At 43.4% G+C, this 27,977-nt stretch overlaps 1 pseudogene; it reads left to right on the forward strand.

Annotated features, from left to right (window-relative positions):
- Positions 1–592: 592 nt before the first annotated feature.
- On the forward strand, positions 593–27,977 carry LOC112584420 (annotated as a pseudogene).

Below are 27,977 nucleotides of genomic sequence, written 5' to 3' on the forward strand. Positions count from 1 at the left end.
TAGTTTGGGCCAGGAGGGTATGTATGTATACAGGGTCCCAAGGCTGGTTATGAGGTTGTCTGTTGCCCTCCTCGTCTTAATTTACAACCTGGGCTGTCCATGCCACCCTCCATCCCCACGGCCATGACCCATGGTGATAACATTCCCCTGACTCTGAGTTCTTGAGCTCAAGTCCTGCAACAGGGACCCTGGTTAAAGACTTGATTTTCTCCATTATCCTCAATTTTAAACTCCTGTGTTCTTGTGAAAGAAGCTAGTTGCCAATTGACTGCTTAGAAATCTGAGGATCTCACCCCTAATATCCCCGAGAAGGCTCTCGAGGTAGATTGAAGTATTCCCTCACCTGGCCTTGTGCTGTGTGGGGTGTTTTTCCTGATCCCTGGCTTTGGCCTTGGCTATATAACTTTGGCCAATGGAATGCTAGCAGACATGAGGTTAGCAGAGGCTTCGTGATGTGCTTGGCAGATTACCTTTGTCTCCTGCCGTCCGAAGATGAAACGCGAGGCTCATTTCTCCTGTATCTGCTGCCCTTTCATGCTGGGCTCCAAGACAAGCACGTGCGGAGCAGGTGCCAACTCACAGTGGGGAGAGCATGGCGGAAGCAGAGCGGCCCTGTGTGCCCAGCCTTCACCAGTGGTCTTCACAGGCCACACGCACCAGCATGAGACGTGCAGACTGCCACAGGCCGCTGAGGGTTTGTGCTGGCCATCCAGCAAAGCTGAACAGTTAGTGCTCTTGTGGGGTCAGAGTTCCAGCCCGATTCCACGATGTAAACGACTTCACAGTGGTGCCTGTGTGTGCAGTCATGTCTGTCTCTTTGGGACCCCATGGCCTGTAGCCTGTGAGGTTCCTCTGTCCGTGGTATTGTCCAGGCAAGAATACTGGAACGGATTACCATTTCCTTCTCCAGGAGATCAAACCTGAGTCTCTTGCATCTGCCACATTGGCAGGTGGATTCTTTATCACTGCGCCATGACTTCATGGTGACCCTAATATTCTGAAGACTGTACAAGCCAGACTGCTGTTGGTTTCTTGCGGGGCGGGGACGGGGGGGCGGATTTTTCTGTGTGTTGCATGGAGTATGTATGTAGTATGTGTGTGATATGTGTATGTGTGTGGTATGTGTATGTGATGTATATATATGTATGGTATACATATAGTGTGTATGGTATGCATATGTGGTGTGTGTGTGATATGTGTGAGGTATATATGGTGTATGTGTATGGTACATGTGTATGGTGAGAATGTGTGTGTGGTGTGTGTTTAAGTGGTGTGTATATGTGATGTGTGTGGTGTGTATGTGTTCAGTGCAGTTCAGTTGCTCAGTCATGTCCGACTCTTTGCGACCCATGAACTACAGCATGCCAGGCCTCCCTGTTCATCACCAACTCCTTGAGTCCACCCAAACCCATGTCCATTGAATCGGTGATACCATCCAACCATCTCATCCTCTGTCATCTCCTTTTCCTCCTGCCCTCAATCTTTCCTAGCATCAGAGTCATTTCAAATGAGTCAGCTCTTCGCATCAGGTGGCCAAAGTACTGGAGTTTCAGCTTCAACATCAGTCCTTCCAGTGAATACCCAGGACTGGTCTCCTTTAGGATGGACTGGTTGGATCTCCTTGATGTCTAAGGGACTCTCAAGAGTCTTCTCCAATACCACAGTTCAAAAGCATCAACTCTTTGGTGCTCAGCTTTCTTTATAGTCCAACTCTCACATCCATACATGACCACTGGAAAAACCATAGCCTTGACTAGACGGACCTTTGTTGACAAAGTAATGTCTTCTGCTTTTTAATATGCTGTCTAGGTTGATCATAACTTTCCTTCCAAGGAGTGAGTGTCTTTTAATTTCATGGCGGCAGTCACCATCTGCAGTGATTTTGGAGCCCAAAAAAGTAAAGTCGGCCACTGTTTCCACTGTTTCCACATCTGTTTGCCATGAAGTGATGGGACCAGATGCTATGATCTTAATTTTCTGAATGTTGAGCTTTAAGCCAACTTTTTCACTCTCCTCTTTTACTTTCAGCAAGAGGCTCTTTAGTTCTTCTTCACTTTCTGCCATAAGAGTGGTGTCATCTGCATATCTGAGGTTATTGTTATTTCTCCTGGCAATCTTGATTCCAGCTTGTGCTTCATCCAGCCCAGTGTTTCTCATGATGTACTCTGCATAGAAGTTAAATAAGCAGGGTGACAATATACAGCCTTGGCATACTCCTTTTCCTATTTGGAACCAGTCTGTTGTTCCATGTCCAGTTCTAACTGTTGCTTCCTGACCTGCATACAGGTTTCTCAAGAGGCAGGTCAGGCGGTCTGGTATTCCTATGTCTTGAAGACTTTTCCACAGTTTATTGTGATCCACACAGTCAAAGGCTTTGGCATAGTCAATAAAGCAGAAATCGATATTTTTCTGGAACTCTCTTGCTTTTTCAATGATCCAGCAAATGTTGGCAATTTGATCTCTGGTTCCCCTGCCTTTTCTAAAACCAGCTTGAACATCAGGAAGTTCACGGTTCACGTATTGCTGAAGCCTGGCTTGGAGAATTTTGAGCATTCCTTTACTAGTGTGTGAGATGAGTGCAATTGTGTGGTAGTTTGAGCATTCTTTGGCATTGCCTTTCTTTGGGATGGGAATGAAAACTGACCTTTTCCAGTCCCGTGGCCACTGCTGAGTTTTCCAAATTTGCTGGCATAATGAGTATAGCACTTTCATAGCATCATCTTTTAGGATTTGAAATAGCTCACCTGAAATTCCATCACCTCCACTAGCTTTGTTCGTAGTGGTGCTTCCTAAGGCCCACTTGACTTCACATTCCAGGATGTCTGGCTCTAGGTGAGTGATCACAGCATTGTGATTATCTTGGTTGTGAAGATCTTTTTTGTACAGTTCCTCTGTGTATTCTTGCCACCTCTTCTTAATATCTTCTGCTTCTGTTAGGTCCATACCTTTTCTGTCCTTTATTGAGCCCATCTTTGCATGAAATGTTCCCTTGGTATCTCTAATTTTCTTGAAGAGATCTCTAGTCTTTCCCATTCTATTGTTTTCCTCTATTGCTTTGCACTGATCACTGAGGAAGGCTTTCTTATCTCTCCTTGCTATTCTTTGGAACTCTGCATTCAAATGGGTATATCTTTCCTTTTCTCCTTTTCTTTTCACTTCTTTTCTTTTCACAGCTATTTGTAAGGCTCCTCAGACAGCCATTTTGCTTTTTTGCATTGTGTAGTGTGTATGAGTATGTAAGGTGTGTGTGATGTGTGTGTGTTTGGCAGGGGAAGACGACATGCTGTCCTGTGGAGCTCGGGCAAATGACCTGCACACCTGCCCAAGATGAGGGGCCAGGTTCCCACCTAGCATCACCCTGGATGGAATTCCTCCTCGACTTTATAGACAAGTTGGCTTGACACCGCAACCTCGTTATTAGTTGTCTCCCGGTCCTGTAAGCCTTCTTCTTAAGGAGATGCCTGTGGGTAGAGCCCAATTTTGTTTCCTTTTTTCCTGTTGGATGGAGGCAGGGTCCTGTCTCCGTTCTGATGCCACAGCAGATGCTGCCACCAGTGAAGTCAGTTGTTTCCAAGCATTACAGATTTCCTGGTCCCCCTGGAATTTAAGTACAGCATCATGGTCTGAAGATCCTGATTTGCCTCGAGTTTCCATCCCAGAAAGAGGTATCCTTCCCCAGAACCGAAAAGCACTGCAGATGGAGGCCTGAGCACCCTGCACAGGTGTCCATGGTAGTCAGCCACCAGCCAGTAGGCTGCGTCTCATAGAGGCAGGTTCTCCAGGGTTTACCCTCTGGTTTGACAGGGTAGGTAGAAACCTCTGGGGGCTTCCCGTTGGGCATTAACAGCTGGCCTTTAGCCATCATTGTGGGCTGCCCTTCCTCCCTTGCTACCCACTTGTACATGGTGTGTGACTGGGGGATTTTCTGGCCAGCTTTGGACCCCTTCCCTAGCTCCAGCCCCTTTTCATCCTTCACCACCACATCTTCCCTGGACATTGTTTTGTGCAAAGAAAGAAAATACCAGGGAGTTGTCAGAAAATGCAGGGGTCTCATAGGGCCCACTGGCTTTGATATCCGAGCTTCTTTTCTGAAATGTTGCTTCTAAAACTCAAAAATCGAAGCAGATTTTTAGCAACCACTCCAACTCCTTTCGATATGATGAAATAATGAGAAGCAATTGCCCTGTGACATCTGACACAAAACGTTTCTGTTTCTAGTTTACCCAAATAACTAGATAGTTTCATTTATAATGAGATAAACGGAAAGGATGCTCAGTAAGGCTTGGTGTCATTATAGAGCTATTTCTATGTTAATGGCGATGGGAAGAGAATGCAGAAATGGCTGTCACAGATTGAAAGGGGTGATGTTAAATATGTCTGTTGTAATGCAGCCAAGGTGGAAGGCCCCATTTTAATAAGGAGGATGAGCAAGTACTGTATGACTTGTGTGTTTCCTGGAGAAGAGGGTGCTTGTGGCCCTTTGAGCCCCCTCCCCAGAGTCTTTCCATCAGTTACTCTGGTCTTCTCACACCAGAAATTTGACCCTTTAGTGCAGGGGTCTGGGGGATCTTTGACTCTGATTGGCCCCTGTGCCCATCCCTGAAACCCCCCCCATGCCAGTTGAAATGTGGTACTCTGGTCAGGCCTGGGCCATGGACTCCACCTGAATCCCGTGGTCCCCAAATGATGGTCCTCTGTGAGTCCTTGCCTGTGTCTGGGGGTTTCATGCTCCCCAACAATGCTGATAAGGGGACAGGTTGGGTGAAGCAGGGTCCAGCCCCAAGCCCACCAGGGGGTTTTAGGGAGGCAAATCAGCCTGGGTCCCACATGTATGGGAGTTTCTTCCATGTAACTCTTAGGCCCATCCCCTCTTTCTGCCTGCATTGCTGCTGCTTTATTTTGAGCCCCCCCATTTTTCTTTTTTCCCTCCCAAATCATTATGGTCTGAGACCTTTTTGTGGAACACAAAACCTGAGTATGCCACATCCATGCCAGGATGAGGCCAGAGTCTTTAGTGTGAGCCTTCCTGCCTAGGCCTCTGCCCCTTCCTTCCAGCCTCCTCGGACCAATCCAGGGCCCCCAGACATCATGCTTGTGTTTTGCACATGCGTCTCCTGAGGTGCCCAGACACCCCTGCCTGCAGCTAAAAACTCCTGTGTGTCCCTCAGGACCCAGATCACATTGCCTGCTCCGTGGCGCCTCCCCACGTTCCCCCAGACGTTTGTCTGTCTGTACGCAGGCTCCCTGTGTCTGCTTTTTCTTTATCAGTTTTAACAGCTGCCTCCTTCTCTCATGTCCCCAGAAGCCTGGAAGTTCCTTTAGGACTGTGCTATAAACTATTCTTTTAAATTTTTTATTATGAAACATTTCAAATATTGGAAAACTACAGAAAATAACAAATATGTATTCACAACCCAGATTTCATAGATAACAACAGCTTGCCACATTTGTTTTAGATTTCTCTTTGAAGAAATAAATATTAAAAAATATCACCAAAGCCCCAATTCCCCATTCCCTTTCCCCTCGCTCCTAAGCTCCTGAAATTGGAATGAATCTCTATTCAACACTACACTCCTGAGAATCATCCATGTTGATTTGTGTAAATATGTTTGGCTCATTTGTACCACAATGGAGGGCTTTTGATTTTAAGAATAAACTGTAGTTTATTTATCCTTTTTCTCCTCCCAGTGAATGGCCTTGTTTTTGCTTTTTCAATGTTCTAAATGTACCATAGGGAAGGTTCTTGTGCGTGTCTCCTGAGATCACAGGCAGGGAGGTATCAGCAGATAACCCAGTGGTGGAATTGTTGGTTCACATGTATGTAGAGTCCATGCATCCTTGCCTTTGATAAACTTTGCCTGAGTTCTTACCAGGGTGTTCTCACCAAGTGTACCTGCTTACATGCCCCCGAGGGATTTCAGCTCTGGGCTGATCTCAAACCTCCCCAACGCTGACTATCGCGAGCCTTTTAAATGTTATTCGGACCAGAAGAAAATGAAGTTTGTTTCATTCGCCTTGCTCCACGACTGATGAGGCTGAACGTCTTTTCATGTGATTGTTGTGAGTTGTCGGTTTTCCTAGCGGCTTGCTTGTCGCTCTGCGTCCTGGAGTGGACTCCTTTTTCTGCTGGACACATCGTGTCTTATCCATCAGTGAGTCCCTGCGTCCCTCCCCGGCGGCCCCTAGTGACTATTTGCCAGAGAGAATGGAGGAGGTGAACTGTGGGAAGCAGAGAAGCTGGCCTGACTGTGCGACTGTACAGGATGGAGGAGATAGGTCTGCTGGGAAGCGAGGTGCTAGGGGCTAGAATCTGAGGGAACAGAAAGGAGGCGATGGCAGACAGTGCAGGAGGATGGATGTTGAGGCCCTGAGAAGGGATGTGAGCGAAGGGTCCAAGGCTGTGCTTTAAAGAAAGCCTCCTGAGGAGTGTGGTGGGGAGGAGAAGCTGGGGAAGCATCTCAGCAGGAGTGGTCGACTCGCCCATGAGGAGTGAGGACGTCACAGCTGCCTGAAGGCCAAGGTTGGGAGTCAGGGAGACTGCCGGGTCTGGTGACCCTTCTCAGCTACACCTTCCAGAGCAAAGAGTCTCCGAGTCTTCCTGACTCTGTTGACAACAGTTCCTCTGATGCCTCGCTAAGCTCCTTGGGGGCAGTAAGAAGTGAGCCACGGGGCTCTCAGTCCTCGCTCCAGATGAACCTGTTAGCAACGATCTTCAGGACTTGCGTCTAGACTTTTTATTTCCAATTCCTCCTGTACTGAGTCATTCAGCAGGCCCCCAGAATGTCTCCACTTGGACACACACTCGAGGGAGGGCAGCCCCTGGGGGCTTTGCAGAGATGGTAGAGGATGGTCCTGGGCTCCAGCACTCACTGGGAGAAGTGGGCACTGGAGTCTCAAGTCCTCATCATGTCTTTATTAGCAAAGATCCACTTGCAGCCACTCTGTGGCCACAGGTCAGTTCTCATCTATGCATAAGTGATTTTTGAAATAAAGTTCAGAATAAGCTTTGAGAGGACAGGGGTCATGGCCGACAGCATGCCAGCACCTTCGTTACACCTAGCACATAGGAGGCTGCACTAATGAGTTTTTTCAATACATGAATGAAAAGATCAGAACACCCGACACTTCAAAGATGGCAGCTCTCCCTGAGTTTGTCTGTACATAGAATTCCAATTCAATTAAAATATCATCAGGGTCTTACTTTATTTTTTAAACACTTAATCAAATCAAAGTTCATCTGAAATCATGAACATAAAATAGCCAAGAAAATCCTGAGATGAAAAATTTCCACAAATTAAATTTCCTTCCTATAATAAAACCTGTCATAAAGGGACAGTAATTGAAAGGATATGGTACTGGTCCAGAAATGGACATATTAATGGAAAATATTAAAATGCAGAAATGTATTCAAGTAATATTGGAATTTTGGTCATAATAAAAATGGCATATCAAAACAGTGGAAAGATGATTATTTAATTGATGGTGTCGCAACCTCTGCCAGAATATTTGGAAAACCAGAAGAGTTAAATCTTGGCTTCACACCATGCACAAAATTAAGATCCAGGTGCTGGGGGAAGTTTTCTAGAGTGCATTTCCAGTTTCCGTCGGACCAGGCTGCCTTGTTCCTTACCCCTAACCCCTCTCAACAGAGGGGGCTTGGGCCCAGCCCCACTTCCTTGGCCTGTCATGAGGGGCCACTGCTCTTGCTGGATGTGGGTCCTTGGTCCTCTTGCCCTTTCTTCTCAGGAGGTTGCCGTCCTGTAGGAGTGTGAGGATTTGAGGGGCTGATGACGGTAAAAGATATGACCATGAGAGGCAGCAACACACAGCAAACATGGTTGGGTGATGCTTGGACAGGGTTGCATGTGGGGGAAAAGAGTCATAGCAGGAGCCTGGATAGAAGGCCTGGCAGCTCAGGGTTGCTGCTCAGAGGGGAGGAGGGCAAGGGACATCTCAAGAAGAGAAAGGAATCAAGGGGGGCAGCTTATGTATCTGAGGTCTCTCAGCAGCATAGGCCGTAGCAGCTTGGGGCCTTATGACTGCAAAGCCCATCTTATCAATAGGTAGCAGCTGCTGGGTGAGGTGGTTTGCAAAGCAGGCATTCTCTAAATGGCTAAAAATGTGCTTGTTTGGACTATATTAAAAATAATTGGATGTGTAAAAATTTGAATTTAGCACTGGCAAGCTTTTGAGTGCAGGGGTCTCGGTCTGCAGTGAAGAAATAAAGCACCATGGAGACCAGTACTCAGAGGCCATCTTTGGCTCATTTCTATAGCAAGTCCCTGTCTGCAGCTTCAGTGGAGGTGACTGGTGGGCCCCCCTCCCTTACTGGAGGAGCCGTGTATGAGCAGATCCTCTGAGTAGGGTCCAGAAGCCAGGATTTTTTTTTAAGCTCCCCATGTGATTCTTCTGTTTCAGGCTTCGCTGGAAACCACTGACATAGGTCATGGTCCTCAGACCTAGCTGCCTATTAGACTATGGGGGTGAAGGTGAGAAGGGCGATAGCATCTGCCAGGAGGGCCTCAATGCCCACATGGACAGGAAGTGAGAGTGTCCAGTTAGTGGCTGCCTGGGGCTTCCCAGGTGGCTCAGTGGCAAAAGAATCTGCCTGCCAGTGCAACAGGCTCGGGAGTTGCAGGTTTGATCCCTGGGTCGGGAAGATCCCGTGGAGTAGGAAATGGCAACCCCTTCCAGTATTCTTGCATGGGAAATCCCGTGGACAGAGGAGCCTGGTGGGCTACGGTCTATGGGGTTGTGAAGAGTTGGATATGACTGAACACACACGCAGGTACTTGATGATTTCCTGTGTCCTTGCATCATTTCAGACAGGAAACCACGCCACCCAGCCTTCCACTCCCTCCTCTTCTCTTCTTCATGTCACTCAGGCTTTGCCAGGACTTTTCCTTGACTGGCAGTGACACTGCCCAGACCTGGGATTACCTGTAGCGTTCATGTCCATTCACCTCCCACTCCTGTGGTGTCTGACAGAGCTCTCTCTTGGCCTGTAGAGCTGAGATAGAAAGGTGACTTTCCAGCTGAAAGGTGCTGGGATTACTGGCACGTCTTCCAGCGGCCCCGATTGAGGCCTTGTCTCTCATAGCTCAGGACGTGCCCCTTCCCCACTGAGGTGGGCTCCCCTCAGCTCTCTCATTGCTGCACAGATTCAGAATCTGATCTCAGATTCTCATGTAGCCATTGTACTGTTCTGTGGGGTGCAGAAGGCTGAGTGCCAAGGTCCCTCTTCAGACTGACCTGAGAAGAGTGCATAGTCTGTGCTCTGTGTGCAGGGCCTGGCACTCAGCCTTGCACACATCTGCTGTCCTGGCTGCTCCTGAGCCCGTATTCCACTGGGTCCCTGGCAGTTTGCGAGACTCTTCCCTGAGACGTGTGGGCTGGGCAGGGAAAGAGGGGTGCAGAGCCCATCTGTGCTCATCTCTCTTCCCTCCTTGCCTGCCCAGTTCCTTCCTGTAACATGTGTGCCCGAGCGAGGCACCAATACCTCGAGTGGAGTTTGACCTTTACAGAAAGGAATGATTTGATTTTCCAGGGAAGGTAGTGAGCATCAGATAGACTTTAGCCATATCAAAGCAGCATATCAATTAAATATCTGCCCAGGAGTCCTGTCTGGGTTTCCATCTTCTAAATGGCTCACAATAAAATTAACTCCAAAGTTACTGAACTGAAAAATGTACAATTACTGTCTTGTTGGTAGAATAAAATAGGAAGGAATGTTTAGGCACTTAATTGGCATCCAACAACAAGCGATGGTATGTTAATTAGATGTCAATTATGGCAGATTGCTAATTGACATTTGATAAGCATTCTGACTGATAAGCAATGTTTGCTTTGCCAAATTAAATGGCTCGGTGGACTGTGCTTGACGGCTGGGAGGGGGCTTATCTAAGGGTTGCAAGTGCCTGGCAGTCTCCAGGAGGCAGAGGCTGCCTCTGGGGCACCCTTCTCCTCATTGAGAAACACTTCCAAGAGCCGAGTGATTGCTTCCTGGTCTTGAGTTTTCTTCAAATGTTGCCTCTGGGAAAAGAGATGGTCCTCCTGATGGAACCAGGTTTCACCTGCCTCACATACAGATCATCTTCCCATTTCTGTCTTTCCTTCTCAGCCTGCTTGCCCAGGTGTGAGTCCAGTTTCTTTACAGTCATACCTATTTGAATGCTAAGCCTGGATCCACATCTTCAAAGCTGTGAGCCCTGAACAAGTGTAGTTGACTTCTCTGGACCTCATTTACCTTCTCACTGACACAGGGACATTGCCTCAGTATCAAGACCATTGGCAGAAAAGTGTCAGGCAAATTTCTAGCACAGAGGAGGAGCTCAATACATTTTAGTTCCTCTTTTTCTCTCTCCACTTTCCCTTCTGGTCTCCAAGTCCTACTCCTGGGCTATGGCTTTGTTCCGTTCTGTTGCACTGTGGCCTGATTGCCATCATTCCCAGTGCTCCTTAGCTGAGACCCAGGTTGACAACCAGCAGAGAAACACAGTGGCTTGGTTTAAATGCTGGTTCCGCCACTCATTAGCTATGTGACACTGAGCCAGTTACTTCCCTCCTCTGTTCTTTGGTTTTCTGCTCTGTGTTGCAGGAATAATTGACGATGCTTATCTTCTAGAGTTGATGGAATGACTTACGATGAAGCCTGTGCTCTCAAGTGTCCAGTGTACATTGGCTGTTGAAGTCATCAGACCCAGTCGTCTAGAGTGAAGCCATTGAACTTGATTCTCTTATTCAGTAACCAACTCTTGAGTGTATTCAGGCTTCCACAATCCTTTTTTAAATGGATGGCAGCATGCCAAATGGCCTTATTCCATCCTCTTCACCTCCTTTCTCTTGAGGACTGCTGGATTGGTTCAGATAAACTCTGGCTGCTGTGTGTGGCAACGACATGGCACGCTTTGTTAAAGAGTGCATTTGCGTGTGCATGTGTGTGTGTGTACTTGCACAAGGGCCCGCAGACTGATTAAGTGTCAGTGAGTCCTAGTTCTTTTGTAATAAAAAAAAAAAATGTGACTCTTTCTTTGCTACCAGTTGGCATTTTACTCTAAAATATCACTTGGGAACTTAGATTGCCGATGAAACTAGGTCAATTTGATGAAAGCTAATTTATTGAATGGCTAATTTGCCAAAAGCCAATTCACCAGAAGTTAATTTGCTGAATCATTAAATCACTGAATGATCAGTTCACTGAAAACTGTCAAACCCTCCACCCTGTTTGGGAGTGGTAGCTGTAGATGTTTTGTGGTCAGAACCAGAAGCACATGTGGAAAAGACTCAGAGGCAAAGGCAAGGGTTAGGCAAAGATCCTTAAAAATAAAGGAGTTAGGAACTGGAATTAAAGGGAAAGCCCCTCTGCTTCCAGTTAAATACCTTCCGTTTAAAAAGTGTTCTGCCTTTGAGTGTTGAAACTATACACGTAGTTGACCTGGGCTGCTCTGTGGTTCAGTGGCTGCAAGCAAGCGATGATGAAACAGTAACAAAAATTCATTCTCAAATATGTATGACTAAATCACTTACAGATTGGCTTTGGCAAACTGATTTTCAGTGGATCAGTGAGAATGGCCAACTGAGAGAGGCCAGTCATCCATCCATAGAGAACAAGAGGCTGATGGTGGCCCCTGGTCCACATCTGCATCTCAGCCGGGGCTGGGACAGGGGAACCAGGGCGGGGAGCAGGTCAAGCAGCCTGTGCCTCTGGGTGCCAGTAGGATTGAGGATTAAGCCAGCAGTGGTTCTTAGTTCTGGGGCATGCTTAGAAGGATGCCAGACCCAGACACTGCTAAGAACGGGACAGGCAGAAGCTCAGAATTGACCTGGGCCCAAGGCAATAGGCAGGGCTCTGGGGAGGTGCCCTACAGCCCCAGGCCTTCTATGAGGAGCAAAGCAGAATTGGCAGGGGCCTGGGGACAGCCCCAGCACACCAGGTTAAGGTGGAGATCCCAGGTTCCCTGAATGTAGGCTCACTTATCAAGAAAAACAAACAAACAAACAAACTATCATGTGCTCATAACAGTAAAAAAGAAATAATATTAGCTGAATATGTTCTCAGTCGTGTCCGACTCTTTGCAGCCCTATGGACTGTAACCCACCAGGCTCCTCTGTCCATGGGATTTTCCATGCAAAAATACTGGAGTGGGTTGCCATTCCCTTCTCCAGGGGATCTCCCTGACCCAGGGATTGAACCCAAGTCTCCTGCATTGCAGGCAGATTCTTTATCGTCTGAGCCACCAGGGAAGCCCCTGAATGTATTGAGCATTTACTATGTCCTAGAACCATGCTAAGCGCTTGTATATAAGATCACAGAACTAACAAGAGTCAGGGAGTGGCTTTACAACTAGCTCTGTCTGGTTGCAGATCTATGCCCTTGACTCAAAAAAGTTTATATAATTATCAGTGTGCTAAGTTGCTTCAGTTGTGTATGACTCTTTGCAACCCTATGGACTGTAGCTTGCCAGGCTCCTCTATTCATGGGATTCTCCAGGCAAGAATACTGGAATGAGTTGCCATTTCCTTCTCTAGGGGATCTTCCCAACCCAAGGATTGAGCCTGTGTGTCCTTGACTCCTGCATTGCAGATGGATTCTTGATTGCTGAGCCACCGGGGAAGGCTCATATGTAATTATATGTAAACATATATGCATGTTATAGCCTTTATTTTTAAAATACATATGAGATAATATACTGTTCTCTTTACTCTTTTCATTTAAGTACATGAATTGAAATTCTTTCTATGTAAGCACATATACATACTTCATTCTTTTTAAAAAACTGAGTGGTATTCCATTGTGTAGAGCTGTTGAATCATTGTTTATTTAAACAAGCATGAGGTTCCAACTGCTATATTTGACAGTTCTTGGTATGACTCATACTTTTAAGTTTAGCCATTCTGGTGGGTGTGAAATCGTGTTTCATTGTGGTTTTATTTTTAAATTTTGTTTATTTATTTTCGGTTGTGCTGAGTCTCTGTTGTATGAGGGCCTTCTCTGTGTGCGGCAAGTGGGGGCCCCTCTTCCTTGCATGGGCTTCCCGTTGCAGTGGTTGGTCTTGCTGCAGAGCACAGGCTCGCGGGGTGCGGGCTCCAGTAGCTGCAGCGTATGGACTCAGCAGTTGCGGCTTGCGGGCTCTGGAGCTTGGGTTTAGTTGTTGTGGTGCACGGGCTTAGTTGCTTTGCAGCAAGTGGAATTTTCCCAGACTAGGGATTGAACCCATGTCCTCTGCATTGGCAGGTGGATTCTTATCCATTGTACCACCAGGGAAGTCCTCATTGTGGTTTTAGTGTACGATTTTGTGATGACTACTGGAATTGAGTACATTTTCATATATCTATTGGGCATTTTTCTACACTTTTTTGTGCCTGCTCAAGAGTCTTTCCTATTTTTCTATTGCAGTGTCTTATTTTTGTTTGTGTGTATGTTAGTCACTCAGTCATGCCCGACTCTTTGTGACCCCACAGACTGTAGCCCTCCAGGCTTCTCTGTCCATGGAATTCTCCAGGCAAGAATACTGGAGTGGATTGCCATTCCCTTCTTTACTTGTAGTAAATCTTTGTGTATTCTGGATTCAGGTCTTTGGTTACTTACATGTGTATATTGCAGAAGTTCTTGCATCCTCTGACTTGTTTTTGATTCTTGGAATGGTATCTTTTGGAAATAAGAGGGTTTTCCTTCGTTGGTTTGTTTGTGGTTCTTTTTGTGTTTCTTTTTTGGCTATGCCACAAGGTGGGTTGTGGGATCTTAGTTCCTGGCTAGGGATTGGACCTAGGCCCCTTCAACCCTCCATCCCCAGCAGTGGGGGTGCCGAATACTGATTACCAGCAACAAGAATTCCGAGAATTCTCAGTTTTAATCAGGTTCAACCTAGCAGTTACTTCCTTTAAAGTTGGTGTCCTCTGGGTCCTGTTTAAACGTGATTCTTTATTCCAAGATAATGAAGACATTTCCCCATATTATCTTCTACACGTTTTATTGCTTTATGTTTTTATTTATATGTACAATCCACATGTTTAATTTTTGTTGATGACATAGAGGTCCAGATTCCACTCTTTTCCCAAATGTTTATCAAATTGCTGATGTATCCATGGGGAGAGATGTATTCCACGTCAACCTCCTCCTCTGCCTTCTTGTTCTTCCTCCTTCTCTGTTTATCAAATTAACCTAATGCCAGGTTGATTAAAAGGCCATTGTTTTCCCCTCTGCTATATAAAGTTACCTTTGTTGTAAACCAGGGGTTACAAGGATTGGATTGACTGTTTCCGGACTCATATTCTGTTTCATTGTTTAATTACTGCCTTAATTATTTTGGCTTTCTAAATCTTTATAATGAGTGGCTCCTACTATTCCATCTGGTTCTTCAAGAGATTCTCCGTTTTTCTTGGCCCTTCGTATTTCTATATAAATTTTAAAATTGTCTTGTCAACTTCCAAGCTGAATAAGAAAAGCATGCTGGAATTTTGATAGGAGTTCATGATGTGGTGTATCCCTCCTTTATTTAGGTGATCTTCAATTTCTCACAGTATTTTGTAGTTTTCTGCAGAAACTAGAATTATTGTACCTTCTTTGTTAAATTTATTCTCACATTTATTTATTTTTCTTACCATACTATAATTGGAGTATCTTAAAGTTTTGTTTTCTACTTGTTCATTGGACTTTATTATAAAGCCACAATTACTTTTTCTGGGTTGAATTTGTACCACTGACTTTGCTAAATATATTAATCCTAGCAGTTTTGTCTATAGATTTTTGTGTATTTTCTCTCATACTGTCTTTAAGGCAGTCTATATGTTAATTTATGACCCTTATATTTTCTTTTCCAAATTTTAAATATTTCCGTTTTGGTTATGGCATAATTGCACTGTAGTATCTCGAGCATAATGTTGAGTAGATGCTGTGACAACAAGAATTCTTGTCTCATTTCCAACTTCAGGAGGAAGGTGTTTAGAATTTCATGGTTAGAATTAACTGTTTCAAACAACTTGTAGATTTTTTTGTACCTGTAAATTAATAGATTAAGAAAATTTCATTTAAGTCCCAATTTGCTAAGATTTTTAAAAAATCATGAGTGGGTGTTGAATTTATCAAATGATTTGTCTTTATTAAAATGATCATGTGAGTTTTCTGCTGTATTGTTTATGTAGTAAATTAAATTCATTGATTCTCTAGTAGTAAATTCCTGTCAGCAGAACAAAAGCATCTTCATTGTGGCATATTATTTTTATGTCACTAGATTTCTATGATTTTTGAATCTGTGTTTATAACAGAGATTAACTTGTGATTTTCTCTTCTTGTAATCACTGTCAGATTTTGGAATCAAAAGTTGTGCTTGCTATATAGAACACTTAGGGAAGCATTTTCTATCTGGTTGTTTCTGGAAGAGTTTAGGTGTGTCTGACATTATTTATTCTTTAAATATTTTGAGGAATTCACCAGTGCAGCTGTCTGGGCCTGAAGTTTTGTTTGAGGAAATATTTTTTGTTATGGATTTAATTTCTTTAAAATGCCATAGAACACTTTATATTTCCTATTTTGGGAGTATTTTCTTAGATATTTATCCTTTTCATCTAACATTTAAATATATTGGCTAAAGGTTGCTTATTATTTTCACTTATTTCTTTTTCATGCCTGGCAGATATGAAGTCATATCAGTTTTTTATTCTTGATATTGATTCTTATACCCATCCACCCCATACTTAGTCTTCCAAGGGATTTATAAATTTTATTAAAGCTTTCAAGGAGCAAACTTTACTTTAGAACTTTGGCTCTCTTGATTTTCCTCTGTTCTACATTTGTTTTCTCTTTTATTAATTTCTGTTCTTTATTATCTTCCTTGACTCTGAGCTTGATTTGCTGCTCTTTTGCTGACTTAAGATGAATGTTTAGATCCTTGTCTTTTGGCATTTCATCCTTTCTCATGAGTACATTTAATGGTAAACATTTTCTTCTATTTATAGTTTTAACTGAATTCCATACATTTTGACATGCCACGAATCACTGCCTGCTGCTGCTGCTGCTAAATCATTTCAGTCATGTCCGACTCTTTGCTACCCCATGGACTGCAGCCCACCAGGCTCCCCCGTCCCTGGGATTCTCCAGGCAAGAACACTGGAGTGGGTTGCCATTTCCTTCTCCAGTGCATGAAAGGGAAAAGTGAAAGGGAAGTCGCTCAGTTGTGTCTGACTCTTCGTGACCCCATGGACTGTAGCCCACCAGGCTCCTGCATCCATGGGATATTCCAGGCAAGAGTACTGGAGTGGGGTGCCATTGCCTTCTCCATTCAGCTCCAGATATTTTCTAATTTCCATTGTAAGTTTTTCTTTCACTATGTACTATTTAGAAGTATATGGCTTAATTTCTAAATATTTGAGTTACTTTGTTACTCATTTCTAGTTTACTTCCATTATAGTTAAAGGTTATACTCTGAAAATTTAATCTCTTTACATGTGTTGATATTTGGTTTATGAACAATATATAGTTGGTACTGGTAAATTTTCTGTGTGCCCTTTGAAAATAATTGTATGTGTTGTAGTTTGAGATATAGTGTTGTATCTATGTCAATTAGCTAAAATGTCTTAAATAAGTTTAAATACTCTAGAGTTTTGTCTACTTACTTTTTCAGTTATAAAAAGGTGTATATGAAAATTTTTCATGCTAAAATTGTGGATTCTTTTACTTTTTTTCCTTTTATATTTGTCAGTTCCTGGTGTTATGAATTTTGAATCTATGCTATTCAGTTCAGTTCAGTTCAGTTCAGTCGCTCAGTCGTGTCCGACTCTTTGCAACCCCATGAATCACAGCACGCCAGGCCTCCCTGTCCATCACAAACTCCTGGAGTTCAAACTCACGTCCATCAAGTCAGTGATGCCATCCAGCCATCTCATCCTCTGTTGTCCCCTTCTCCTCCTGCCCCCAATCCCTCCCAGCACCAGAGTCTTTTCCAATGAGTCAACTCTTCGCATGAGGTGGCCAAAGTACTGGAGCTTCAGCTTTAGCATCATTCCTTCCAAAGAAATCCCAGGGCTGATCTCCTTCACAATGGACTGGTTGGATCTCCTTGCAGTCCAAGGGACTCTCAAGAGTCTTCTCCAACACCACAGTTCAAAAGCATCAATTAGGTACATGTAATTTTAGATTTTTTTCCAGTTTCACTGTTGTTCACTCTTTTATCATTATGAAATACCCCACATTCCCATTTGTAACATGTTGCCCCTAAAGTTTATTTAGTCTGATATTACCACAGCTGTCAGGTTTCTGATATTGTTTATTTGGTACCTTTTCTAGTTTTTTACTTTCGTCCTTTCTATATCCATATATTGGGGTGTGTCTCTTATAAGAAGCATATAGTAATTTATTTTTAATCCCTATGATAACCTTTACCTTTTAATTGGAATATTTAACTTATTTACTTTTAATGTATTTCTTGATATGTTTGGGTTTAAATCTGTCATCCTGATTTTTTTTTTCTTCTATTGATTCTGGCAGTTCTATGTTCCTTTCCCTATGTTTTCTTGCTTTCTTATAGATTCATCAAGTAGTTTTTATCCCCTTCTCTATTAGTTTGATGGCTTTTATATTCCTTTACTGTTTTTAAATGGTTACCTTAGATGTTACAGTAAGTGTCCTTGATTTTTTAAGCTCTAATAAATTATCCTTCACATCTCAGTAATTCAAAGAGTTTGAGATACTTTAACTTGATGTATTTGTTGCCTTTTGTACTGCTTACCTCATGTATCTTAATTGCGTAAAATTTTAAACTGTGCGTGATGTCATTATTACTGTTGTTTCATACAGTCATTTAGATCTACCCATCTTTCAGTCTGGCTGTATGTATACCCTTCCTAATTCTTTTTGTCTTTTCTTGGAAGTCCGTGCTTCCATTTAGAATTATTTCTCTTCTGCTTAAATAACTGTAGTGTTTTGTGTAATGCAGGTATCTTTTGTGAAAAAATGTCTGTATTTTGTCTTTATTTTGAAGGACATAAAGAATTCTTTTGCTGGTGTAACACTCTTAGTTGTCGGTTAGCACTTTGAATATATCCTACCACTATTTCAGACATTCTCCTCCTTGTCTCCAGTGGGAAGCAGCAGTCTTATTTCCGCTTGATCATCAGGATCATGTAACCCAGTCTGTGTAGTTAGGCCCCCTTGTTGCTTACTGGTTTAATGGCATGTGGAGCTCAAAATTGCCATGTGGCAATCTCAACTCCTAGTGTCTCTGGAAGAATAATCTCTCCCTTTGCGCTTCCCTGGTGGCTCAGATGGTAAAGGGTCTGCCTGCAATGTGGAAGACCAGGGTTCGATCCCTGGGTCGGGAAGATCCCCTGCAGAAGGAAATGGCAATGCACTCCAGTACTCTTGCCTGGAAAATCCCATGGACGGAGGAGCCTGATAGGCTACAGTCCATGGGGTTGCAGAGTCAGACACGACTGAGCAACTTCACTTTCACTTTGTAATTATGAGCTTGCAGCCAGCAGAGCTCCATTTTGTGCCGTATATGGGCTCTGAGTCATGCTGTGATCTTATCCTGGAAGTGGGTCTTCAGGCAAGAAGGAGTGGTAGCGGTGGTAGGGGTGTGGATCTTAAGACTGAGTCTCCTTTTGCAATTAATCCTCTTGATGCCAGGCAAACGATGACTCAAAAGGATCTGGGAATTTGAGGTTTTGTGTTTCATCCATGTCTCCCCAAATGACCCCATTCTCAGGGTCCAACCCAATCATCCTATCTTTATCATGAGAAATCTGGTGAGAGTGTGATTCTTGTTCTCAAGCTGTTTATCCTTTCACTGAGAATACTGCAGGAGACTCCTGCTTCAGTTCAGTTCATTCGCTCAGTCGTTTCCGACTCTTTGTGACCCCATGAATTGCAGCACACCAGGCCTCCCTGTCCAACACCAACTCCCGGAGTTCACTCAGACTCACATCCATTGAGTCAGTGATGCCATCCAGCCATCTCATCCTCTGTCGTCCCCTTCTCCTCCTGCCCCCAATCCCTCCCAGCATCAGAGTCTTTTCCAATGAGTCAACTCTTCGCATGAGGTGGCCAAAGTACTGGAGTTTCAGCTTTAGCATCATTCCTTCCAAAGAAATCCGGGGGCTGATCTCCTTTAAGATGGACTGGTTGGATCTCCTTGCAGTCCAAGGGACTCTTAAGAGTCTTCTGCTTGCTGCTGCTACTGCTAAGTCGCTTCAGTCGTGTCTGACTCTGTGCGACCCCAGAGACAGCAGCCCACCAGGCTCCCCCATCCCTGGGATTCTCCAGGCAAGAACACTGGGGTGGGTTGCCATTTCCTTCTCCAATGCGTGAAAGTGAAGTCGCTCAGTCGTGTCTGACTCCTAGCGACCCCATGGACTGCAACCTACCAGGCTCCTCCATCCATGGGATTTTCCAGGCAAGAGTACTGGAGTGGGGTGCCATTGCCTTCTCCGCTTCTCCTGCTTACCTCACAGTAATTACAAAACCATAGGTTGCATGAAGCAGAAAGTTATTTCCAAGTCTGAAGAGAGCAGAGTCATAAACAATGTAAACAAATAGTAGGATTAAAGAATGTGTGCCACATTTGTGCTGGCAATGGGCGGAAATCCTTTTCAAAAAAAGTACTTCCATACCTTTTTAGTAGGAAGAATCATGGCCTGTAAAGATACCCACACCTAATCCCTCAAACCTATTCAAACATAAAACAGTTTGTTTTATGTGACAGAAGGACTTTGCAGATGTCTTTAATGGACCTCGAGATGGAAAGCTATGCCTGGACCATCTAGGAGGGCTCAATCCAGTGCATCATTAAAAGGGAAGAATCTGTCCTGGCTGCAGGGAACCGGAAAGATGACAGCATCAGAAGGACTTAGATAGCTACTGTTGGTTTTAAGATGGGTGAAGGGGCCATAAGCCAAGAAATGTGGGTTTCCTCTAGAAGGTGAAGGAAGAAAAGAAACAAATTCTCCCCTAGAACCTTTAGATAGTAACATACTCTAGCCAGCAACTTGATTTTAGCCCAGTGAGGCCCGTTTCTCACTTCTGACCTTTATAACTGGAAGAAAAGTTTGTGTTGTTTAAGCTACCAAGTTTGTGGTGATTTGTTACAGCAGCAATAGAAAACTAATACAGTGAGAAAAAGACAAATAACTCAACAGGAAAATAGGCAGAGAATATGAAGAGATAATTCACAGAATTAGCCAATTAACATTTGGAGAGATGCTTAATCTTACTAATGAAGCAGGTAAATGCAAACAGAAACAAGATACCATTTTTCACTCATCAAATTGGCAAATGTTAAAGCAATTGATAATATACCCTAATAGTGAGAACTAAGTACTTTTAAACATTGCTGGTGGGAGCTGAATTTCTGTAACTTTGGGGAAAGTAATGTGATATCTAATAATATAAATAACATACAAATTTTCTTTTTTAAAAGATCTTCCCTCTTTATCTATGGCCTTCCCTGGTGGCTCAGATGGTAAAGAATCAGCATGTAATGAAGGAGACCTGGGCTCAATCCCTGGGTTAGGAAGATCCCCTGAAGAAGGGAATGGCAACCCACTCCAGTATTCTTGCCTGGAGAATTCCATGGACAGAGGAGCCTGGTGGGCTACAGTCCATGGGTTCGCAATGAGTCAGACACGACTGAGCGACTAAGCACACACTCTTTACCTGGAACTCCTGGTTTTCTTATATATATATTTCAGATTATTTTTGACTGTGTTGGGTCTGTGATGTTTCTCAAGAGCTTTCTCTAGTTGCAGAGAGGAGGGGCTACTCTCCAGCTGTGGCGCACGGGCCTCTCACTGAAGCAGCTTTTCTTGTTGCAGGGCATGGGCTCTAGAGGCTGGGTGTAGTAGTTGTGGCCTACGAGCTTAGTTGCCCCTAGGCATGTGAAATCTTCCAGGACCAGGGATTGAACAGGCGTCCCTTGCATTGCAAGGTGGATTCTTAACCACTGGACCCCCAGGAAAGCCCCAACACACAAATCTCTTGACTTAGTAAATGAATCCAATTTCGGCCATCTTTCTTTTACAGAAATAATAGGCCAATTTTTTTCTGTAATGTAAAAGAAAATTTGGTGTCAGAAAGCTAGAACTAATCTGAAGTTTCATCTTGGGTAGTGGTTAAATACATTTTGATAAATTCATGATATGAACTATTATGCATAAAGTAATATTAACTAGATCTCTATGCAGGGGTCTATAAGGTGGTCTCTTGTGTACTATTGAATAAATAGATTGCAAGATAATGTCCATAATATGAATCCATTGAGATGCAATATAATACAACAAAGCATAAAGTAACATTTGCCTGCATATGTTTTTATATATTTCTATTTGTGTAGAGAAATATGTGTAAAGATATACACAGAGCAATTAACATTGGAGGTGGGGGAGTAAATTAACTTTTTTTCATACATCTCTATTGTTCATCTTTTTACAGCGAGCACATGTAACTTTTCACTAAACACTTAAACATTTCTAATACAACACTTAAGAGAGGGAGGAAACCCTGCATTGTTGAACTTATGTGTCCACCCATCCGCTGACACATGATCCTTTCAGCTGGTGCTGGTGGCCATGCCCCCTGGGCACCAGGCCAGTTTTGGCCACAGCATACCTTTTTGTCTACACAGCAGTGTACCTTTATGTAGCTACTTCAGTGTTTTGTCCCTCTTTTATAAAAATGAGGGGAAGATGGAAAAAAATGAAAGTGCAGATAAGAAGTGTAGGTTTCATAAATTTAAAACAATAGACTCCAAGATGGAAATCGTTAGATGTGCTAAAAGTAATAAATCTCTTGCCTGAATCAGATACTCACTGGACTTGAAACAGTTGATGGTGAGTTTGGTTGTGAAAGAAAAGAATAAAATTAAGGAAAAGAGGCAAAGGTCTTATATCTTTTGAGGCAAGTAATTTGGGGTTACATGATATATTTTTTTCTCTCCAAGATGGAACCACCTCTAAACACACTTAAAACTGATAGGTCATTGCAGGTTATTCTCATAATTACACTTTTTTCAGGTACACATTGGATGTGTACAATAATAATTTATGCTCTTACTGCTTTTTCCTGGCATTTCTTTGTACACATGTCCTGATCCTCACCTCTGGTCAGGTAAGACCCTCATGTGGTCTTCAGGAAGGGTAAGATAAATAGGAATAAAAAGAGCAAGAAATAGTCAAATTTGTTTGACTATTTGTTTCCCCAAATGGGCTTTTAAGTTTCAAAGGGGCAAACCCAAGTGAGACAAGGGACAGAATTTATATCACAAGAAAAGACTTGGAGAGAAGTCACAAGGAGAATAAAAAAAGGAAGGGGCAGGCTACCCCTCTCATGCCAACTGGGAGCAGAGAGAAGGTGGCTCAGGCTGGAGAGGAGAAGGGTAACCGTGAGTCTGTCTCTACGTACCCCGGCAGGGACCGTGACAGCCTTTGGTCTTTGCTTGATCCAGAGTGAATATGGACACTATTTCTTTTTTAAACAAAACAGCTTTGTTTATCTAGAGGCAACACTAAGGTGCTCAATGATATTATTTATTCTTCAGTATTATTTGGATTTTTTGTCACTTCACACCACCAGAAGCACTAGTGATCTGGGGACCCCTTTGCTTGCCTGTTGCCCACCTTCTCACATGTGCTGATAGAGCGGTGGTGGGCTATGTCCCTTCTACCCCTGCCTGTAACTGAGTGAGTCAGTGGTGGACACAAGACCCAGATTTGTTCATCATGGAATTTGCAGTAGTTACTCAGAGACTCTGCTTCCGTAGTGTTGAGTGCTGTGAGGACGCCTCATGAAGAGCTGAGATGGCCATGTGCTCAGGAAGAGAAAGCTGGGGAGAAAGAAAGCTGAGGTTTAGCTTCTAAGAGATGAAGGGCTGAGAGAGAAAGGGGACCTGTCCGTGGAGCCTGGATGGACAGGGGAATCTCGTTCCAGACTTTTCCATCTCTGACTCCCTCCTGAGCCTTGACTGTATCCATCAACTTTTTTGCCATGAAACCACAGGCTATTAGGGTATTTATACTTCCTTTTACCTCCTGCCTCCTCTCCACTATTAAAAAAAATTTTTTTTTTTTTTGGCTGCATCTCTTTGCTAGTTTGATCTTAGTTCCCCAATCAGGGGTCAAACCTGTGCCTCCTGCATTGGAAGCCCAGAGTCTTAACTGCTAGACCGCCAGGGAAGCCCCTCCTCCTGTTTGGTATTTTTATTAGTTCAGGTTTTTTTTGTTGTTTTATTTTAACCTTTTTACCTGGAAATAATTTTAGATTTCCCAAAGAGCTGGAAGGGTGGTACAGTGTTCTTGTATGCCCTTCATCAGCTACCGCTAATGTCATGATGCACATCACCAGGATATACTTTAGTCAAAAGTAAGACATGAACTTGGTAACCCACTCATCCAGGTTTTTCTGAGACTTACCTGGTTTTAGCACTGAAAGCTTCCTGCACCAGGAAGCCCCTAGTTCCAGACAAGCCAGAGCTATCCTGATTTTTAAAACTGGAAGTCCCATGCCTAAGAGACCCCTTCAGACCTGGCAAACCAGGATGGTTGGTCACTCTGTTACCTAATGTCCAGACTTCCTTTGGATCTCCCCAGTTTTTCCACTTTTGTCCTTTTCCTGTTCTGGGATCCAGTACAAGAGATCACTTTGCATTTAGTTGTCCTGTCTCCTTAGTCTCCTCTGATTTGTGAATATTTTCAGTCTTTCCTTGGTTTACATGACCTTGACACTTAAAAAAAAATGGATTATTTTAATTGGGAGATAATTACTTTATAATATTGTGATGGTTTTTGCTATACTTCAACATGAATCAGCCACAGGTATACAGGTGTCCCCCCATACTGAACCCCCCCCCCCCACCTCCCTTCCCACCCTACCCCTCTGGGTTGTCATAGAGCACTGGCTTTGGGTGCCTTGCTTCATGCATTGAATTCGTACTGGTCATCTATTTTACGTATGGTAACTCACAGCTTTCAAAGCTATTCACTCATATCATCCCACTCTCTCTTCCCACAGAGTCCAAAAGTCTGTTCTTTACGTCTGTGTCTCTTGCTGCCCTGAGTGTAGGATCGTTGCTATTGTCTTTCTAAATTCCATATATATGCATTAATATACAGTATTTGGGTTTCTCTTTCTGACTTACTTCACTCTGTTTAATAGGCTCCACTTTCATCCACCTCATTAGAACTGACTCAAATGCGTTCCTTTTACAGCTGAGTAATATTCCATTGTATATAGTGTACCACGGCTTCCTTACCCATTCATCTGCCGGTGGACGTCCAGGTGACCCCCACGTCCTGGCCATTGTACACAGTGCTGCAGTGAACACTGGGGTATGTGTCTCTTTCAGTCCTGGTTCCCTCGGGGTGTATGCTCAGCAGTGGGGATTGCTGGATCACATGGAGTTCTATTCCCAGTTTTTAAAGGAATTTCCACACTGTTCTCCATAGTGGCTGTTCCAGTTTGCATTCCTGCCAACAGTGCAAGAGGGCTCCCTCTTCTCCACACCCTCCCCAACATTTATCGTTTGCAGACCCTTTGATGATGACCACTTTGACCAGCGTGAGATGATACCTCATTGTGCTTTTGATCTGTATTTCTCTAATAATGAACTATGCTGAGCATCTTTTCATGTGTTTATTAGCCATCTGTATGTCTTCTTTGGAGAAATTTATGTCTTCTTAGGACACACTTTTAAACAGTACTGGTCAAGTATTTTAATGGTAGCTTTAAAAAAATTATTTACTTTTTATTTTTGGCCGTGTCGTGTCTTAGTTGCAGCATGTGGGCCCCCACTGGGGTGCACAGGCTTCTTTCTGGTTGTGGCACGCAGGCTTCAGTAGTTGTGGTACGTGGGCTTTAGCTGCACAGAGGCGTGTGGGATCTTAGTTCCCTGACCAGCATTCAAATCCACTTCCCCTGCATTGAAAGGCAGATCCTTAACCACTGGACCACCAGGGAAGTCCCTGGTCAGTACTTTATAGAATGCTCCTGAACCTGGGTTTGTCTGATATTTTCTCATGAATGGTCTGGGGTTATGAATAAAAGAGGATGAAGAAGTCAGTGCCCTTTCTGTCATATCACGTCAGGGGCACATGACAGCAATTCACCTTATTACTGGTGACTTAACCTTGGCTGCTGGGTTAAAGTGATATCTGTCAGTTTTCTCTACTGTAAAGTTATTATTATTATTATTATTTTTGCCCTTTCATAGCCTGTTCTTTGAAATTGACTCAGTATATCCAGCTCACACCCAGGAGAGAGGAGTACCAAAGAATTTCTGGACATATGCTAAAATCACCATACCAATGATTGGTGGAGATGCTTTGAGGCTGGGCAAAGGTCTTTGTTTCTCCTAAAAAACTGGCCCGCTAATTCTCAGCGTGCATCAGGGGGTCTTGCTTGTGAGTAGCTGTTACTGTGGTGTTCCAGTGCTGATTTTCTATCCTTTTATTAATTTAATTGTCAAAGTTTATAATATTGGTACTTTGTCCAGGGTGCCTCTTCTCCTCTTTAATTCTGTGAGCTTTACCTCAAGTTTTGCACTGATTCTCCACTTTGCCAGGGTTAGCTCAGCTGGATTCTTTTCCTTATAAGCCAAGTGAAGCCTCTGAGAGTGAGTACTTAAGATGTAGAAGGTGCTCAGTAAGTAATTTTTCGCTATTGCCTTTCTCCCCAAGGCTAGCAGGGATCTATGCAAAAGAATAGCATCTCACTTGGAGCCCTAGTGGCTGAGGATTCTGGAAGAACAGAGATTGAGGGCTGAGATGTCACTTCCCAGAATTTCTCTTCCACCTTAGTAGAGGACTCACCCAAACATGGGAGCACTTCCCTTCTTTCCTTCCCCTTCCCTATACTAAGTTCTCCGTGGACCTTTCACATGGCTGCCAGAGTTCCAAGCTGTCTTCCTCAAACACAATACTGATCATGGTTCTCTCTTGAAAGCTATTCATTGCAAGCAGAGTTACGTTCTAACTTGTCACAAGATCCTCCATATACTGTCCTTTACTTCCCCCTTCATCCTTATCTTTCACTATCCTTCTCTTTAGATCTAAAACTGGGACCACACTGTACATCTTTCCTTTTCCTAAAACACTGCTGTTATTCCATGGCTCTGTGACTCTGCATGGCATGACCTCTCCAGCTGGACTGTCTTTCTGTGATATCTTTGCCTTGACTTTGCCAAGATCTAGTTTCTGATGTTCCTACAGCAGTTTTCACCTATAAACCTCTGTCATGGATCATGTTATGTTTTGCAGTTTATCTGTGTCCATTTCTGTCTTTTCTACTAGACTGAGAACTCTTTAAAAGCAGGTCATCCTGTTTATTATTTATGTATTTTTGTCACGGAGCCTGGCAACTAATAATATGAGCTAACGTTTTTCAAGTACCCGCTTTATACTTGACAAGACAAATTATATCATTGATTCCATTTAAGAACTCTCTAAGGGAGGTATTTTTTAAACAATTCAGTAGGGGCAAGAATAGTCTTTTCAATAAATATTTCTGGGAGAACTAGATAGCCACGTGCAAAAGAATGAAGTTGAACCCCCTACCTCACACCATATACATTTAAATTAGATCACAGACCTAAATGTAAAAGAAATTGCACAACTCTTAGATTAAAACATAGGGGTAAATCTACATGAACGTGGGTCAGGCAGTGGTTTATTAGATATAGGGCACAAGCAACAAAAGAAAAACAGATAAATTGGACTTCCTCAACATTAAAAACTGTTAGGCTTCAAAGCACATTATCCAGAAAGTGAAAAGGCAGTCCACAGAACAGGAGAAAGCACATGCAAATCATATATCTGATAAGGGTCTTGTATTCAGAATATATAAGTAATCATGGCATGTGTGTGTGCTAAGTTGCTTTAGTCGTGTCTGACTCTGTGACCCCATGGACTGTAGCCAGCCAGGCTCCTCTGTCCATGGGATTCTCCAGGCAAGAATACTGGAGTGGGTTGCCATGCCTTCCTCCAGGGGATCTTCCTGACCCAGGGATTGAACCCGCATCTCTTATATCTCCTGCATCGGCAGGCATGTTCTTTACCACTAGTGCCGTGTGGGAACTCTTGGACAACTTAATAATTCAAAGATAGTGGTGCCAGCAGTTTGGACAGGTGTCTTGATCTTTGTACTGCCAGGAGGCTCTGTAGTCACCGATGAGACAGAAGCGTGATAAACAGTACAAGAAAGCCCATTTGGGCAAAGCCATGAAGGCCAACCCTTTTGAAGTCACTTCTCATGTAAGAGGAGCTGCACTAAAAAACGTGGAGTTTGGAGCCAAACAACCAAATCCTGTCATCAGGTAGTGCGTCAGGGTTCAGCTAATCAAGAATGGCAAACACATCACAGCCGTTGTGCCCAGTGATGCTTGTTTAAATTTTATTGAGGAAAATGTGAAGTTTTGGTTGCTCGGTTTGGTAAAAAGGTCATGCTGTTGGTGGCATTCCTGGAGTCTGCTTTAAGATTGTCAAAGTAGCCAGTGTCTCTCTTTCAGCTTTGTACAAAGGCAGAAAGGAAAATCTAAGACCATAAGTTTTTTTCCCAAGATTATAAGTTTTGAGGGTGAAAGTGTGATAGTAATAAATTTTCATGTGCCAAAAAAAATAATAATAACTAAAAGACTACCCAATTAAAAATGGGCAAAATATTTTAATAGATATTTCTCCAAAGAAAATATGCAGATGACCAATAAACACATGAAAAATGCTCAGTATCATTAATACTTATGGAAATACACATCAAAAACAAAATGAAATGATACTTCACGCTTATTGGAATGGCTGCAATCAAGAGGACCAGTAATAACAAGTATTCGTGAGCATATGGAGAAATTTGGAACCCTCATATACTCCTGGTGAGGATGTAAAATGGTAAGTCATTTTGGAAAACACTGAAAATTTCTCAAGAAGTTAAACATGAAGATACCATGCTGCTGCTAAGTCACTTCAGTCGTGTCCGACTCTGTGTGACCCCATAGACGGCAGCC

The sequence above is a fragment of the Bubalus bubalis genome, chromosome 4, assembly GCF_019923935.1.
Source record: "Bubalus bubalis isolate 160015118507 breed Murrah chromosome 4, NDDB_SH_1, whole genome shotgun sequence".
In the NCBI taxonomy this organism is placed as follows: domain Eukaryota; kingdom Metazoa; phylum Chordata; class Mammalia; order Artiodactyla; family Bovidae; genus Bubalus; species Bubalus bubalis.